The following is an 18,802-nucleotide window of genomic DNA, read 5'->3' on the forward strand; positions in this document are numbered from 1 at the left end:
CTCTGCCAAGGTAACAGTTGTAGAAAACCATTCCGCTTTGAAATTTTACCTATTTCTCTACGCTGGATTAAAGAATTAGTACTCCGTTTTCAGGGTTATGTTTTATTTATATTTTTGCATTCTCTGTCGCAAAACTGTGGTAGTCTGACGAGTTATTAAATGAAATAACAACAGTATTAAACTTATATTTGTGTTAAGTGACCCTTAAATATTTGTTGCACGCGGCATGGAAGTAGCACCCATCGTGACCATACGAAACCAATTAGGAATCGGCAGATTAGCTGTCCCGCCTAAACATTAGAAATGCCAGTTATTCAGGAAAACGATTTGGGGAAAAGGTTGCGGGGAGTGATGACTGGGTGGAATCAGTGTCGGGTCTCCTGCGTCACCCGCCGGATGAAAGCAGATAGAAAATAAACAGCTTGGTTGGCTTCGCGTGCCCTTTGACCCCTGTCTTCCGTTCTCTGGGAATTGCAATGGTTTCAGGTACGCGAGTGGTGGAGGGTTAATCTGAATTGCAATCATTGAAAAAGACCATGAACTGCGCAAGACATTTCATCAGCTTCATCGTTTCGTTAGCGATGCAATTATTCCATTCAACGGGCATGCTTGAGGTATAGATTTTGCTATGCCAGCAAAACTCGTCGTATTATTGAAATGCCTTGTCAAATTCTTCGGGGTTAATTAACACAACCTAATGGTAGTTCGCAGGGTACTAAATAAATAAAAGTAAAAACATTATGGTTTGTCGAAAATTCTTCAATCGTTTTTTTCCTTTTTCCCACGGCACATGGGATCTTATTGCTTAGAATTCGTAAAAATCCTTAAATAACTCTTCTGCTCATTTTTCTCTAAATCTCCAATTGTAACGTAAAATTCAAATGTCTTATTATAAAATTATATCTGCATCTATTCCAAAGCTTGGATTTTTAACTTCCATCGATCTCTTGTAGCCATAATTTGCTAAAGAAACTTCATTTTGCCTTAAATATGTTATTCCTTAAGTTTGGCGCTGATAGAGGGTGCGGCCACATAGCTTCCTTTTTTCAAACGCATTCAAAACAGGAAGTTATGTCGCCGCACTCTGTATTTATTTTTCTCTTTAATTGTCCCTTCATGTGGAGGTTGGTTGCCTGAAACATTGCCGCGGAATACTCTTCATTAAGTTAGTAGAATTATTTGAAAAGTATTCGACTCTTTGAGGATTGCTCACTTTGAGGCTTTCTCAATTTATGCACCAGAGTCTTTTGGCGCGAAGAAGTATACAATTGGAGGTTTTATACTAAATTTGACTGAGCGCTCTTGATAATAACGTACTTTGAATCTCATTGAATAATTGCTTTCCCAAGATTTTCCACTGTAAATTAGGGAGGCCTCTTGCTTGCTTTGTGAGAAAACTTAAGAGTTGATTTATATAGAAATGATAATTTTTTGGGGATAAATAATCTTTTTTGGGGATATATCGAGACTAAAATAATTCCTTTTTCTAACTAACCCCTCGTCAAACCAGCATGTAAAATATTGAGTATGTCATGGTTAATACATTTATATGATGAAAAACTACGTAGTCCCGATGCTAAGCATCGCCCTCTATGTAGATTGAATTCAACCTTTCGGGCCGGAAATGAATGGGAGGTCGCAAGGGTACCCGTTTCCCATGAGTGGCATCTTCCTTGGTGCTGCTTTCTTGCATTCGCCCGCTCGACGTCACAGCATAACGTTCTTCTTTTCCTCTCGAAATGAGTGTCCCTCCTCACCTCGCCCAGCCGTCCCCCCACACCGTGTGCAATCCACGCACGTACCTACCTACGCAACCCTCCTTCCTTCCTTCCCTGAGATCCCAGAAAAAAGCTATCTATCCCTCTGCAGCTCCATGTGGATTCTATTCTCCCCTTCACAGACCTCCCATATCCAAGAACCCGCCTCCTCCTTCCGCCCGGCAGAAATATAAAAAAAATCCTCTCAATCCAACCACCCTTTGGGCCTAAAACCTCGCCCTTCCCCACCCCCCCTCCCCTATTTCAACAGGTTTTTTGTCGCTCCCTTTCCTACACCCCTCCTCCCCCCCCCCGTCTTCCTCTGCTTGCCTCGAAAAAAATTCCTCCCTTCTCGAGACCCCGCCGCCCCCTCTTCTCTCCCCTGCCCCCTCCCCGCTGGGTCCCGAATATTTCCCGCCCTTACTCCACTCTTCCCCTTAGCCCTTCCGCCGCAAAACACACGAGACCCCAAGCAATGGGAGGCCGTTTGCAAGGAATCGGCCAGCGACGTGATGGGCATCGATCCCAGGATAGCATCGCCCCTCTGTCACTCAGCGCACTGGGGAGGGCGGTGCGGTAGATATCGATGTTTTCATTCGGATGGGGTTGTCGAATGACAAGCGAGGCGAATTCGATGTTGCAGTCATGAGGGAGGGAGCCGGTGATCGGCGGCGTGGGTGTGCGGGATAATCCCACCCGCCCAACGGCCGGGTCGCCGCAGTCTCCGTCGCGGTCCGAAAGCAACGGTGCCGTCGCGCTACCCACGAGCGTCGCATTCAGAGATCGAGTTAATGCAGGGTGCGGACGCGGGTCTCTCACGAGCTCGCATGCTATCGAATTTCGATGTGTTCCACTTCTTAAGAGAGGCGGTGTTTAACCAGCGACGACGGGTCGCGTCGTCGCGAGTTATACAGAGGCGAAGAATTGCCTACGTCGCGACGTTGGCAATTTTGTATTTTTTATCCATTGTATTATTTTTTGCCCTATAAGCAACCGCTAGGGTGTGTGACAGGGGATGGATGCACACCAGACTAATTTTTACCCCTACCGCGGTCGGAAAATGTTATTCTGATCCCGTATCGTTCGTGGAAAAAATGGCATCTTAAATCGATCACTTCATCTCTCTAATTTTATGGATATGTTCTCTCCTACTGTAGTACGTACGATTAGGATAAATAATACATTTTGAACATCACTGCTAAAGAGACCTCCTTCCAATTTATGCAAGAGATTTTATCAGTAATTTAGAGGAGGTGAGGGGACCGAAGCTGTGTATATGCTATGATTACGATTAGTATGCTAGGATTACATCGAATGAGAGAGTTCGCAGTAGTCGTGGCCGTTGGAGCGCCCGGAACCACGTTCCGCCACTATTTCAAAATGATTCTGACAGGTTGCGAAACCTAATACCAAACTAGTCTTAGGAAAATTGTATTTATGCTAGACGATAGGTTAACTGCTAATAACTGTACGATATTATTTATATGGGTAACGTTCCATTAAACCTCAGGTTTTCAAATTACCAACGAATAAAAAGAAATAAAACAAGGAACTTTAAATGCAATCGTCATGTGAAACTAGTTGTTTTATAGTGCTAACACGCAGATAGTGTTTTGATTGAGACATCACCTCATAGGGATCCAATAACACTGCATTACGTGTTCTAGGATTTAGGTTTTCAATGGTGTGCCATAAGATACTCAGCTAAAGAGTCATCCACAGTTTTCAACCCTAAGATTAAGATTGCTTGACTTGGAACCCTCCATTAGTCCCTTCTAACACCAACTCTCCTAGGCCATCATAGCTATTCTGTCTAACATCCTTCCGTGACTACCAGTCTAATGCTTTCTTCTGTCGAGGACCCCTTCCCTTCCAATATATTCCAAACGAATCTATTATGTCGCAAGGCCTGCCCGATCCATCTGGTTTATTTCCTCATCGTCTCTTCCTCCTCCTCTCCTCGATACTTCTTCACGTCCCATTTTATGTGTCCACTTGATCCTCAGCATCCGCCTCTAGCACCAAGTTTCGAAGGCTTGCATTCACTGCTCCGGACTGATTTTCCATTCTTCGAAAGGTAATTATGTTGATATAACAAAATAAGCATTGAAGACGGTGACGCCTGCTCATGGACTACCCCACCGCCTGCCTCGAGGGATCGCGGTGCAGTCCGGTGGGCGCAGCATTCAATAGTCGAGCAACATCCAAGGGCGACGTTTAATAACTTTTGCGTCGCGCTGCCGCCTCACCCCTCCCTCCTCCCTCACAGTCTCCCCCTCCCTCGACCAATCTGCCTCATCCACTGACGAGCCGGGAGGGTGGAAGGGTGCGCGCGGAACGGAGAGAGGGAAAATATTGTGAAGGGGGTTCGGTGGGCGGAAGGAGGAATGGAAAGGTTCATGTAGTGAGTAGTGTGGCTGTCGCGGGACGAGGGAGGGTGGGGAGGGGAGAGCTGGACGGGGGGGGGGCTTCTCCGGGAGGAGGGAAGAAAAAGGGGAAGGGTGACGCGGGGAGGAGGTGAAGGAAGGGGTGAGCGATGCCAGACGTGAATGAGCTGCCGGGTTGGGTTCGCTGGCTGTGTGAGTGCGTGTGTGCTCGAGTGTGCCGGGGGGAGGCAGGGAACCGGGGAAGGGGTGGGAGGAGAGTGATCGCGGACGACGAGAAGCGAAGAGGAAGTGGACAATGGTCAGCGAGTTTTTTGATCTCCACATGAGGAGCCACTCATATGTTCTCTCTCTAATTTTCATCGGAGAAAAGGTTAGCGCAGATGTGGGGGAAGTAAGGACTTAGGGCTAAATGCTCGCTCGTCTCTGGGGTGTCACGTAGTGATGATCCGACTCCACAAATGCGATTATCTATTTCCGCGTGATCCCAACCAAGATTTATGGACAGGGATGATTCTAAATTATGTGATTATTATGAAATCAGAGACATTATTATAATATAATGAGAGAGATTAAGGGTAGAACAGATACATTTAAGATTCCATTTTTCCCAAGAACGATAGAGGGTCATAATAACATTGTCCGACCGCGTGAGGGTCATGTTCAGGCAAAAATTAGTCTGGTGTGTATTCACCCACTGCCTCACACCCAAGCAGTTTCTTTCAGGGTACTATATGATAAATAAATAATATGTGTACCGAAAAACGACACGTAATGTCATCCGGTTGGTTAAGCATACAGAGTTAACAAAGTAACCTCGTCCGAGATGTTAAGCTATTCCAGATTATCGGTTTCAATGTAATAAACTTTAGCTAACATATTTTTAGATCAGCAATGTATTGGGATTTTTTTCTAATCTCTGAAGTAATCGCTAACAAAATTGTAGTTTTTATGAAAAGGTACGAACTTGGATCCAAGTTTTAGGTAAGATTTCGTACACTGATTCCAGGATTTTTGATTCAGTGCAATCAACCTTGGTCAGAACTTTTTTACAGGCTCGCTTCATAACATCATTTGATTCCCTGGAAAAATCAGCCACACATTTGTAAAATTTGTGAAAAGCCACGAAAATAAAATTGGCCGGCAGTGTTTCGTCTCATTGGTTATTAATGCCATTGCCAGGGAAATTTTCGTGGGAGCCGTTAGTATTTTAATTTTTTTAGTACCCTGCAAGCCACCGCTAGGATGCGTGGCAGAGGGTGAACACACATGAGACTAACTCTGACCTGAATATTTGTACCCCTACCGCGGTCTGACATAAATCTCTAATTTAATTCAAAAACTAGGGTGTTTGGCAGGGGTGAATACACACCAGACTAATTTTTCCCCGAATATGACCCTACCGCTGTCGGACAATGTTATTCTTATCCCCCTAATGTTGGGGAAAGGAGTACATGTGGTATTTTAGGTATTTAATATTTTATTGATATTTCAGTACCCCGCAAGCCACCATTAGGATGTGTGCCAGGGGGTTAATACACACCAGACTAATTTTGTATGGTAACCGAGACATAAAAAGGACAGTATGAGGGAAAGAGAAATAATTTTATTTTATCTTTCCATTGAAATTAAATTCTAGTCTATGACAGCGTTTCATCGTGAGCCAATAAAAATATAAAATGCCTGGAAAATGTATTTACTGGGAAACTACACAGGGAACTGGTGCGCTTTATCACGCTAGACAACCAACAGTTCGTCATAATGGTCGGTTGTGAGACCAGGTCCTCAACCAACCAGCAGCCAGCTTTACATTATAGTGTTAAATTTACATATTCCTTTTACCCTTGAAAAATTCATCACAGCGGTATTTAGAGAGAAGGGCCCTAACACAGATAAGCAAGTACCACCTACGAGCTCACTCACCTTTTTAATCCAAATACACTTCATGAAATAATGCCAACCGCCCACCTCGAGAAATAGTCTCAGAACCAGTCAATAATATTATTTTAAATGTAACACGCGCAGATTTCATGCAAAAGTTGGTACGAATGATTTCGATGCCCAAATCTTTACTTTCATATGAATTATCATTTTCTTTTTAAGAAACAAAATTATAAAAACTTTTTGAAAGATGAATTAGTGTGTAGTATTTTTATGATTTTATTATACCCGTTAAAGCCAAATTCAGGTGGCTTAACATCGCGCTAGTTCATGTTTAACGCTTAAATTTGACTAAATTTATGTAAGATATCGCAAAATAGTTTTCATATTCTACCTCGCGTAACAGCAGTTGGTGAAATATTGTTGAAAGTCTCTTTATTTTGAAATTAAATAGGTGCTATCGAAAAATGTAGATACTGAAATTGATGAGATGCACGCTAAGACCGCTGGGAGCATACGCCAGGTGCATAATGAAATAGAGGGGATATATGCAGAAAGGCTAGTGACCAACCACCCCCTGCCACACGTCCTTTCTACGGCTTGCGGGATATTATTACTATTAGGTAATCTACCGTTTAAGGTAGGGTTTTGGATGGACACAGCTACTAAATAAAACACTTTGTGACTCCTAGCAAAACACAACACCAACTCTACATCAGCTCCCTCTTCATTTCTGAGTACCATCTTCCTACCTTCATCCCGTCCAACATCCCTATCCTGTTCCTTCACTTTCCTCGTTTGCCCAACATTCTCCCCTCTATCACAGTCTTCAACATCCCACTGCCGGTCAATACCACCTTCATCCACTTTTCCTGCCTCTATAGGATTTCTCCCAACAAACCTTTCTCTTCGCCCACCATACCAATATTATGTAGATGTAATTTTTATAATTACTTGCCACAAGCTAGGCTTGTAGTATTCTTTCGCTGCCTTGGATGGGAATGTGAGGGGATCAATTGTTCCAAGCAGACAGGCCTTCAGGCGGGTGAGAGCTTACTGCTGACTGGCCTGGTTCCACGTGCCCTCCCATCCCCACTAGTATTTATTATAGTAAACAAACTTTCTGTATGGTTGAAGTTAATAGGCCGCCCCACGTCTCCAACGAAACTGATGTGCAGTATTTTCCCGAAGCTTTTTCCCAGGGAGCGACGCTGTCCGGCCCATTTCGCCCAGTCGTCTTTGACGGTGCCCCCTTTTGACGGGACTGGGGTCTCTAATGGGACGCGCTGTGATACTGGGGAGAAGGCCGTCCTCTATGGTAAACCTTGGGTTTCCCCGCTTCAATTCCAATTTTTTCAGGGCATCCTTTTAAAAAACTAATTAAACTTCATATTTGTCACAAAGTCCATCTCCAACACTCAACGCCCCCCCTCTACCGTTGAGGAAACCAAGCACTAAGATCACGAACTGGGCAGCAAAATTGGTACTCATTTCAAAATTCTTGGACTCAACTTTAACGCTTAATTGCTTGCAGTGGCGAGATTTATTGGTTTGACTTCTTTGCTCAAGCTGTTATTCCGAGAGAACGTCCGTGGCCTTAAACTTGAGAGAGAGTCTTAAAAGCAGTGACTTTTTAAGGGAGTTAATTGCCTCGATTGCCTTAATTTTGGTCAATTTTCCTTGCACAAATTCTTTGTAAAAATTGTGGTGAAAGCTTTCTGGATGGCAGCATCATCTTTTGGTGGAAACTAGTCTTGAGAGTCGTTTAACGATGTATGGAGGCAATTAATCGAATTTATTATGTATAATCGATAACTGAATTATAATAAAAGCCTCAGTCTTTTCTGTTTGAGTTTTAGAATATCCTGAACGTTTAAACACTTATGAAATATCATGAAAACAGCCAAGAATAACAAAAAGATTTAAGATGACATTTTTCCACGAACGATAAGGTATCAGAATAACATTGTCCGACCGCGGTAGGGGTCATATTCGGGTCAAAATTAGTCTGGTGTGTTTTAACACCCAGGAGGTGGCCTGCAGGGTACCAAAATGCCTATATAAATCTATATATAAATAATATATATCTAATCTATCCAAAAGTGTCATCCTGTGGTGAAGAGGAATCCATTATATGGTAAAGAAAGTATTCCATCATTTCTTGTTAAATACTTTTCAAATCCAGAAAATAAATTGTTTGAAAAAGCCTGCATTATATATAAAAATCATTCAGCATCAAGCCTGGACGAATAATAATAAAAGCACTATGCCTGTTCGAAAGAGGACCTTGAGGTAGAATAGCGAGATTAACCGCTTAGTTCAGTCTTTTATTGTGAAGAACATCGCTACTTTCATATTTATTTACTATTGCCACTCAAATCTAATAAATGTAATATGCAATTAATTAAAAGTCTCATAATAAATTCGACGCTCCCAATAGGCAGCGCGCTAGTCTGTCGGGCGGAGCGAGGGTGCGTTTGCTGGCCGGAGGGTCCCGGTTTCAAACCCGGGTAATAAACTCCTGGCATTTTAGCCAAGCCGTGTGGTTCTCCGTGTGCCGGACCTCTATGGGAAACTTGAGGCGGCACTGGCAATAATACCGACCCCCCGATGCTGAATATGAGTTTCAGACGCCGTGAGGCTGAAGTGAGAGCTATAAATTTACCAATCAAACCGGCCTGCGGGGGTATTGAATGCAGTACCGAAGTCGGAGCCCGAGAGGTAATACATTAAAGGTAATTGTTTTAAATGGTCATAAATTCATGGTGAGAAGAGGAGGCAATTAGCCACCCCCCCCTCAAACCGCATCTGATTTCGGTCCAGGTCATTTAATTTGATCAACTGCTTAGTAGCGTGCAGGGTTCCCTGACGTCTGGTTTTTGTCAGACACTCTCTTTGGGTGAGGTTTTTGTCTCTTTGAGGGGGTACTGTTGGAATTTTGATTATTGTCAGGAATTTCCCGAGAAATGATTAAATGTCTAGATGAGGAATGATTGACCGTTCTACTCATTGACTCATTCTTATTCTATGTGTTCCAAGATGGCCAATATTTATTTTTATTTAGTTATTTTTTACTTATTTTAGTACCCTGCAAGCCACCGCCAGTGTGTGTGGCTGGGGATGAATACAAAAAAGACTAATTTTAACCCGAATAGGACCATAGGACCCTACCGCTGTCGGATAATGTTATTATGATCCGTTATCGTTCAAGGAAAGAATGACATCTTAAATCTATCTTTTCTATTCTTAATATCTCTAATTTTATTAACATGATCTCTGCAACCGAAGTAAAATGGGGGAAATACTACATTTTCACAACAGCACTGCTAAAGAGACTTCCTTCTAATTTATGCAAGAGCTTCAATCTGCAATTTAACCTTCGCGACCGTGAGTGATCCCCAGCCTAGCTGCTCTAATATTTTGGATGCGCTACCAAGTTAATCACAACAACGTCTTACAAATTTTGCTCCTCTACATTGCGCGCGATCCAATTCGGCAATTAATCCAACTTCGTGAGGATTCCATTTACGTACTTGCAGCATATTCTAAACGAGGCCTAACCAACGGCAGATAGAATTTCTCTTTGAACTTTTCATCACATTTACCATGTAGTCTTCTAATAAATCCTTAATTTTTGCTAGCTTGTCCACATTTTCCCCGTATGTGTTTCATCCAGGAGAGATTGTGAGTGAGGGTTGCGCCGAAGTACTATTTAATCGAGTCTATTCATTCCATTTCGGTGTTCCCGATGCAGTGGGCGTTCGGGATGGAACTGATCTCTTTCCAAAAATGTATGACTGCGCACTTTTTTAAGTTAATTTCTAATTGCTAAGTGTCGCACCAGCGTTGAATAGCATTAAAGTCATCTGACAGAGCTGCTGTGCCGTCATGATTACGGATATAACGGTAAATCACTGCATCGGTAAATGAACGTATCTTGCCAGCAACGACGGTGTCAATGTCGTTAACGTAAACCTAACGTAAAAAGCTTGAGGATGAGAGATGCTCTAGAATAATGGAAGTGGGAGAACCATGTGTGTCGGGGACTCCGAGAAGGCGCTCTCCGAAGAATCCATTTGCCTTGGTTAGAAGTCATTTCAACTAAATGGTGCCAATGTTTTCGAGTCTCTCCTAATACAACCGTCCGGGTGATCCTGAGTCCATATTCGTTGCTACCCATAGTCCTTCGCTTCAGATTTCCCAGCGGGAATATAGAGGAAGTTGGGCCAACACCAATGCCTGGGGCGGACATTTGGATCGTCACAGCCATCAGTATCATTCAGGTCGACCATTTTTAGTCATTCAGTTGGCATCTCTGGAATCAGGTTGACCCATGCTTACTTTACTGGTCATGTTTTTAGTTATCTATCGTGATTAAATATCGCGGGCAAAGAATATAGATTTTGTGTATTCCTTCATATTTCATGGCCGTTAGGCCCTTTTATCGATAAGACTTTCGTGACTCGTTGTGCGATATCTAACGAGCTTATAAATAAGCTTTCGCTTGTGTCATCATGCTGGAGTTAATTTACGACACCGCCCAGGACTGCCCATTTTGGTTGTGCCCAATTAGCGGCGAGCGAAACGGTTAGAAAGTGGCGTTTAGAGCGTCAAAAGATGTCATTTCTGACACGGCGGTGGCATGGAATAATCCATTGCATTTTGTTCTCAATATTTTGCCTACCAAAATGTGTGCTAATTCCTTTTAATAAGTACCGCAAAAACTTTGAAGTCGAAAATTACACACAAAATACATCAATGGATCTCAATCTGTGTCTCGGTCTCGAACTTCATTGTTCTGATTATGCTCTGGAATGTGAGCCCCGTACAGACCCTGAGGGAATCATCGTATTGGTACGGAAGTTTCCACCAAGCAATGCTTATTCATTAATCCGCTACTATTTTGCAACCTTTTATCCTTCATTAAAATTTCATACTTGAATAATAAATTAAATTATGACATGGAAAACTTGGTGATAAGTTTTATCGGTGGGAAATTTTGAAGAGAAATGTAGGATATTTACCAAACCAGCCGCCGTGAGGTTTCATTGCTTTGAGAGAAAGTCTTCCCCAACATTTCTAAAATTTCTGGAATGCATTAATTAAATTCATTATCCTTTCAGTCAAGTCGATACTATTCTGTTGGGCTCACCTTTGTCTTGGCTTATGCCCGGGCGAAATTATCCGGGCCAAGTACCGATAACGCCATGATAATGGGTTTCGGTTGGGCGTACGTTAATATTTCATTTAAAAAAACTCTGGTTGAAATGCCTCGTGACAATGCAAATTCTGACGAAAGAGAACAAATTGGATACGAATACTCCCAAAACTAAGGAATACTGAAACATATTCTCGTTTAAAAGCGGTGCACTGGGAAATTCTTTCAAACCGTCATTTAAAATATCCCCGTACGCATCCATTAATTATACGCTTCTAAAAAAGAACCTACCAAAATCTAACCCTTAAGCTATCTATATTCCTTCGAGGAACTAATTTGGTTTCGGGAAATTTGGGGGGCGTCTTTGAATTGTTATTGTGTTCCTTTCAATTAACTGCATCAGTTTTCACTCCGAAATGAACTGAATTCCATTAGAAATAAGAATACAAAATATTGTTTCAATTCGCCCTTGATAACCAAAAATATAAATGTCCATTTGTAAAGCATTAATTTTGTTCCCATTCAGGACGTAAGAACGAAGAAAATTCCATTTATAAGAAACAGACGACTCAAACAAGCTGGCTCATGAAACAACACAATGGCCTCTCACGACATTCCACGTGTCCGCCTCCCAGTTAATGGCACCGTCTGCTCTTCGTCACTTAGAATTTAGGAAAGAGGGGAAGCGATGTTAGTGAGCGAGGATTAAATATTTTACGCATGAACCGTGGCAGCATACTTGGAAAATAGTGACAACCGCCGTCAAGATTTTTGAAGCCCTCTCTCGCGCGTCTCAGTCCCGGATAATGGGCGATACAGAAGTCGGACGTGCCAAAGTATATCCGTGCGAATGTGTGCGTGTGCTTGTGTTTCTGAAGGGTACAGGGATGGAGTTGGGTAGAGGTGGGGTGGATGGTGGGCGTGAAAACGTCTTGGGTTGAATTTTCGCGCATTGTGGGGATGTATTCCGCAAAGGCAGTTAAAACGACTTTCCTTTCCATTTTATTAATTCAGCGGAGGTGAGGGAGGGCGATGGGACGGCGGGGCGGGGCGGGGGTTAACAACTCGCAGGGAGGCCAGGCGCCAAGCATTTGGGGTGGCAAGGGAGGGAGGGAGAGGCGAGTGGAGCGGAGGGGAGGGGGCGTGGAGGAGTCGGGCAGAACCGATGGGATTACAAGGGGTGTGCTATCCGTGGGAGGGGAAAAATGGTGAGGGCGAAGGAAAAGAACACAGAACTCGAAAAGTAAAGGGTAAAAAACAAAAAAGTAAATTATCGTCATTTTTCACGCGTCTGCTGCGTTCTTTTATTATTCCCCCTCCAACCCTTCTTCCTCTCTCGCTCCGCCTCTCCTCCCCAAAGCTCCCTTCCCCCGCCGGGCGACCCGAACCCCTACCCGCTCCCCCCCTTCCCATCCTCCGCCCCCACCATCGCCCCCTCCCGCCCCTCTCGGCGCGCCCCCCTCCCTCCCTCGCCGCCCTCCCCTCGCCTTCTCCTCCGTTCTCGCCGCACCACGGCCTCGCGCGCTGGCTCAGTAGCCGAGCGATCGCACGAGGCGGAACGTATAGGTCGCGCGTGGGCCTTGCTGCGATCGGGGGCACGAGAGAAGGGTTATTTCCCTCATGTGTCACGGGTGACGCGCTCGGCCGGTTGAAGGCGTGGGAGGAGGAGGAGGATCAGATCGGCCCATCACCCCCGGCCGGCGGTCAGCCGGAGGAAGTCTTGAGGAAGAACCTCCTCGTCCCGTATTGTTGTTTGTGTCCGGCGGCGGATTTGCACCTTCCAAGGAGGAGAAAACAGTACGTCGGTGGCCCGGCGTGCTTTATCGCCCGGATTGGAGTGACATTCCCCACCCCCCGCGTGCTGTGATCGCGTCCATCCCCCCACACACCCCCGCCCACACACCCTGTTCTTCCCAGGACGAGAGAACTAGGAAGACTTTTTCGCCCATCGCACCTTTCTCATAGTTGCCCGCCGAGGATCGGCGGCCTATGGACGATTGCTGGGCGTGCGGGGATTGGTGCTTTCCTCGGGTAGGTCCGGAGACTGGGTGCCCTGCGGAAGAAACGAAAGTGCCGGAAAAGTGAGAAATAATTCAGCCGATGTAAAAGTTAATCGGCTTGGGGAGAAGGAAAAGAGGTCGTGAAGGATGTTAATTGGCGTGTGACTTTACAGCAGTGTTTATTTCTTGGTGTTGAGGGAGAGAGATTTGAGAGAGAGAGAGGTAGATTATTGGAGGGGTGGTTGGTTGTCCGCTTCTGTTCGAGGGAGGCGAATATCCATTTTCGCTCGCCAGCCCTTAAATCTGGGGAGTCTCGTCATCCCCGGAGTCATCGCTGGATCCACTAACCGGTGAGTGTGGGTGTTCTGTTTTGGTGCCAAAGTCCTCGGCTACGGTATCGCCCCCACCCCCGGAGGTAGGACCCCGAGGTGAGGGCGACGAAAGCCCTTCCAGCCGGAGAGACTGACCCCAGACGACTACGTAAAAAAGGGGAATATTTTTGGGGATAGCCCCGTGGGTTCACTGCCTTCGCAGACCCCTCTCTTGTTTTGTTATTCCGGAAAACTCACCCTTATTCGATGCCATCGTGTTCCTCAAATCGACCGGGCATCAGATGGCTGACCTACGTCCATAGACCAGATCCAACCCTTGTCGGACAAGGTGGGTTTCTTCATATGTATACGGGTGGGGATCCTTGCGTAGAACCCTTGAATATTTTCCAATATCCCTGTGGGTAAAAGGGGCATTCCCTGATATGCTCCCAAGGCTTTCAGCCACATCAACTCCTGTGGTGTGACCGGTGTTATATGACTGCCAAGTCTCGTGAATCCAAGGCTACGGTTACGTTATCGTTTTCCGGTACGAGACCCTTGCACTGTCTGTTAAAGTTTTATCTGCGTTGTCTTGACTTCCAACCCGGGAATTCTGACAAACTTACCATCTTACAGGATTTTAGTGATGTTGTATTAAGAACTGTATCCCATCTTTCGCCAAGTAAAATTGATTTAGCGGAGCGAAGTGAGCCGTAGTTGCGTCGCCGACAGACTAGGTATCAGCGAGGGAGCAACCCTTCCGACCGCGGCCCGAGTCCTCTCCCGACCGCCGCGCCCTCCCTCGGCCGCCGGGCGATGGCTCCGGCGGGCGGGGCGCCCTCCGCCGGGACGGGTTCCGCCTCTCGGCGACTTCCACCGCAGAACTCGGGCGCTACCTTTCTGGGGGTGGGGGGCTCGACGTAATTTCATTGCGTAAATTTTTTTTCTCTTGCGTGAACTGAACGTCGGGTACCAATGTCAAAAGGCGTGGCCGATAATGAAAGCGCCACCAGCGGTCACGCCGCCATAAATCACATCGCATGTTGCCGTACCACCCCCGCCAGCCTCTGGTCTTCTGTTGTAATCTCATGAAAGATGGTGATTTCCGATTGAAAATGGATTGTTATTTAGGCATTTCCATCGTTGAATTTATCTTAAACATTGGCCAAGAAGAAGTTGATGCACGGCATTCGAAGTCACTGCGGTAATTGTGTCAAACATTTGAGATTTAAGAATTCTGATCACCAGGATTTGGTTTGAAGTTAGATGATTCGATGGACACTATCTCTACACCACTACATTTCCCAGCCTCGTCTAACAAGGAAAAGCCTGACACTCAAAATTTCAATGAACTGTTCTTCAATTCCGCGTACATATATTGATGAATAATACCCGCAATCGTTTAATGTATAATAAGTAAGAATGTCGTTCTTTTCGCAATTAAAGAATATATTCCATCTTTATCCATCTGGAAATCTACTTCGAAGTGGCCAAAATCGAAGCGCACTCGGAATCCAGATAACAAGTCGAAGGATTGATTGAATAATTGTAAATTTTCTTTTGCGAACCTGCAGTGTGTTTTGTGTGTGTGTGTGTGTGTGTGTGTATAGGTATACATAAGAGAAAACGTAGAAGAAATCACTTCTACTCACAACTTTGACGAGGAGAACGTTTGCGTATACATAGTTTTTTCCTGTGCGCCGGCGCCTCATTTATGGGTTCCCCAAAAGTTTAAATTAATATTGCCAACCTATTCCATATAATTCTACAGATGTAGTTTTTATTCATTAAGTATATTATCTCTTTAAAAATAAATAATTATATTTATATATTTTTTACGCAAAATAATTTATGATGAAATATACGTGAAGCAAAATGAAAATTCATTCAAATTTGGCCTTCGGCAAGACTTGTGATCGTTAGCCAAAATTTTCGCGTAGTAATGGCTCGGAAATCACAAATCGGTTTTAGAAAACAGCTTGCACCTATAAGATTGTTGAATTTGGCATGTAGTGTTATCTAAGTTTTCTGGCTTAATGTTGAAATTGTAGCATTGCCCCACTCTGACCCACTTGAACAGTTTTTTAAGTCATAAATTTTGCTATGAGCTGCTACAGAAACTTCAGCAATTTTCATAAAATTTGAATCGATGCCAAGTGCCATGTTTTAACGTCTATAATTTCGATTTAATATCCTCGCGAAATATTTTATAATCCGCCCGAGGATAATATAGGAGTTATTTTTGAGAATCATCCTCTCGCCTGGCCTCGCTGACCGCGTTGCTCTATGGATTGGCAGGGCTCTCCAATGGACGGCCAGGGTGGAGGGTGTGTGCCCGCTTGCCGGGCAAGAGATGCCATGACGACGACAAAGGCAACTCCCTCAGACCCTCCTCCTCACTCCACGTGGCCCACGTTCGCATCGAAAAATAAGTAAACACGCTTGTTTTGTTCATTTTTTTAGCGGCTGTTCAACGAGGAAATGGTGTTGTGGTTGCCGAGAGTTGCCATTCGTATGAGAAATTCTCGGGTAGAATTGCTCATTTTCCTATTAGCTGGTAGTGTGAATAGTGGAACGCTCCGTCAGTTAAACTACATCTGCGAAACTCCTCCGCGGTAAAGAATCAATCTCCTCGTTATTTCACTGGAAATAATTTCTCTTTTATCTATTGATTCCTGCGTTCCTTGCTTCGTAGTATCCTGGGATAAAGAATAGTGTAACTTCATGTTGTGTACTTGTGTGTTCGTTGTGTACATCTAATGTTCAAGACCAAGGCTTTCAACTCTCACTCATCTAATTGACCTCCTCTTTCTTGTTTCGTAATTCTATCCATGTTTGTTTTAAATGTAGGTAGTTATTCTTTACAACAATTCATATCAATTTCAAACGGAAGTTTATATAATTGTGATTAACGTATCCGTTGAATATTCACAATTAAATTCATGGCGACGAGACATTGTATTGGAAATATTCGTAAGGGTTTTAAAAATATCTGCGACTCGAAACTTAAATCCGGTATGTTTGCGAATATAATGATTGCCTTTTGCGTATTTTGGTGTATCTGTCCGTAAATATATGGGATATCCAGTCAACAAACGTATCCAATTCAATGCAGTTACTTGCTGACGCATAGGAAATGGTTGTATATCTATATACAGGGTGCGACTACATAATTTACTTTTTTCAACCGCAAAAGGCTTTCAAAAAAGTAATTTATGTTGCCGCACCCTATATTTGTTAACTAGGCCACACTGGGAAGTCATACGTTAATGAAGATGAATTCCCGAAAAACCGATCTGAGGGATCCTTTTTCCCATCAGCAACGTGACCACCGTAGCACGTCTAACCACTCTAACTAATCTTAAATGTAATATTACCTAATGCTCATTCAAGGTAAAATTAAGAATTACACTAATAGCTCGTGACTAACAGGTTCTACTACATTCCCCTGCAGCCGAAATTTAGCATGGGAATTACCTTATTTAGAAGTTCAAAATAACTATATCCTCTGCGGTACGTTATTGCTGCCTTGTTGGTAGTCGAGTATTATTTCTGATTGTGCGAAAACATAGGTACAATTTTTGATATAAAATCAATATACGTATCCACTGACGTGTCGTGAAATACTGTTTCAATTCCATGAAAAAAATGGCTTAATCAATGTACCTGATGGGTTATTGATGTGTTTGGCGCCCTTTGGCACTCTTTATTTGCGTCACATTCTAAATTATTGCGTGACACATTATCATATTTTCGACAGTTGATTTCATCCGGATTTTTCCATTCGTTCAGTTGCCAGTGAAATATGTCTTATAACGTGGAAGGCGAAAGAGGTTGAAGGAAAGAAAGATGGACGATTCGTTTCCCGCACGTGTTGAGGTCTCTCATTGCGTACGGGCCTTTCTTTAAAACACGACCTTAGTAAACAATAAAGTAATTTTTACCCTGAACTTGGTGCTTCCATTTGGAGGACTGCTCAATGGAATACTTAACCGGAATGTTTCTATTTCAGTAAATCTGAGGATGCACTCCGTTATTCGTCTTCGGGTTTTGTCTTCTCCTATTTCTCTGATTAAGGAAATGATTTTTAATCGGAAGGTTCACTAACTTTTGCGAGACAACTTTTGAATGGCCTTGTACAAGATAAGAGGGAGTCGTACTTCCTTTTTGTGTGTATGCTAGGACCTCATTTATTCTACTACAGAGTCCCACGGAATGTTCTTTATGCCCTGGTTGTGAATACACAATGTTATCGGTAATTTTCGCCAAACTCTGGTCCGCGTGGTGATTCGGGTGGGAGGCTGGCTCCGGGTTGGCTAAGTGGACCGTAGTCAGTCTTTTTTTACACTTTCAAATCTCGTAATGCGAACTTAACCGGTCATGCCGAAGGAATAATACTTCAGTCTTAATAGTGCAAAGGTTTTTCGCGAAATGGATGTGTTGATACGATTATTTTATGCGCAATTTTTACTAATAACCTCTTCAAAATTAAATGGTCTATGCTGCCCTGTATGCTTCCAATCAGAAATTTTCAATTTTGATTTCGTAACAAGGGCTTATTGCGAGAGCGGCGGACTTGTTCCCACCCTCTGCCATGCAGTTTCACCGAATTGCTAATGAAAAAACTTTCAATCAACTCCCACGCTCCGTTGAGTATTAAACTGTTTCCTATCCATTGGCGCCTGGTCTTGATGATGAACCGTGACTATCTGAGACGTCTGACGGTCTGCTCTTGGCCGAAATTGTCAGAATTACGCCTCGAAGGGTCTTGGTGATATAAAATATACGCTGATGTTTTAGCGACGATGAGCACAATCCAACGGAAATTATAAATTTTGTATCAAAAAATTATTCGAGTAGAATTTTTACAACGCCGCTTATTGTTTGGGAATGCTCTCTTTTGCGATGGGAATGAGTAATGATTAACATAAAAGTGACGGCGTCAAAACGGCAGGTATTAAATTTCATTTTCGGAATGGTATTTATTACATTTTCTTTAAATTTAAAAGTACATCGTTTATACTCTTCAATGTATTTGTAGTATTTTCAGCTCATAAAGAAGGAAGATTTTTATTACCAGTTGGAAGCATTGGCATCGGGTTCGGTTTTATTAATATTTAGAAGCATAATGTTATGATTTTTATTTACCCATATGCGGCAAGTGAATTTGTTAATAAAAAGATAAGTTGAATTCTTATTTGGCATAGAGTTCTTGCCCTTTCTCAAGTGAATTAGTGAATTCTTCAGAGTAGGAGCGGTTAACTAATAGTGGAACGCAATGCGGCAGCGTCTGAATCCGGGAGCAGCATTT

The 18,802-nt window shown here is 43.6% G+C and overlaps 1 long non-coding RNA gene across 1 annotated transcript in view; it reads left to right on the forward strand.

The window, feature by feature from the left end:
• The first annotated feature begins 12,738 nt into the window (after positions 1-12,738).
• The window catches only part of LOC139686302 (uncharacterized), a 186,207-nt gene continuing 180,143 nt past the window's right edge, over positions 12,739-18,802 (forward strand). The window contains exon 1 of the long non-coding RNA XR_011700362.1: positions 12,739-13,530. This is a non-coding gene — a long non-coding RNA (uncharacterized lncRNA). The remainder of the gene's footprint in view (positions 13,531-18,802) is intronic.

The sequence above is a fragment of the Hetaerina americana genome, unplaced genomic scaffold (assembly GCF_022747635.1).
Source record: "Hetaerina americana unplaced genomic scaffold, ioHetAmer1.1.p SCAF_14, whole genome shotgun sequence".
Lineage (NCBI taxonomy): Eukaryota > Metazoa > Arthropoda > Insecta > Odonata > Calopterygidae > Hetaerina > Hetaerina americana.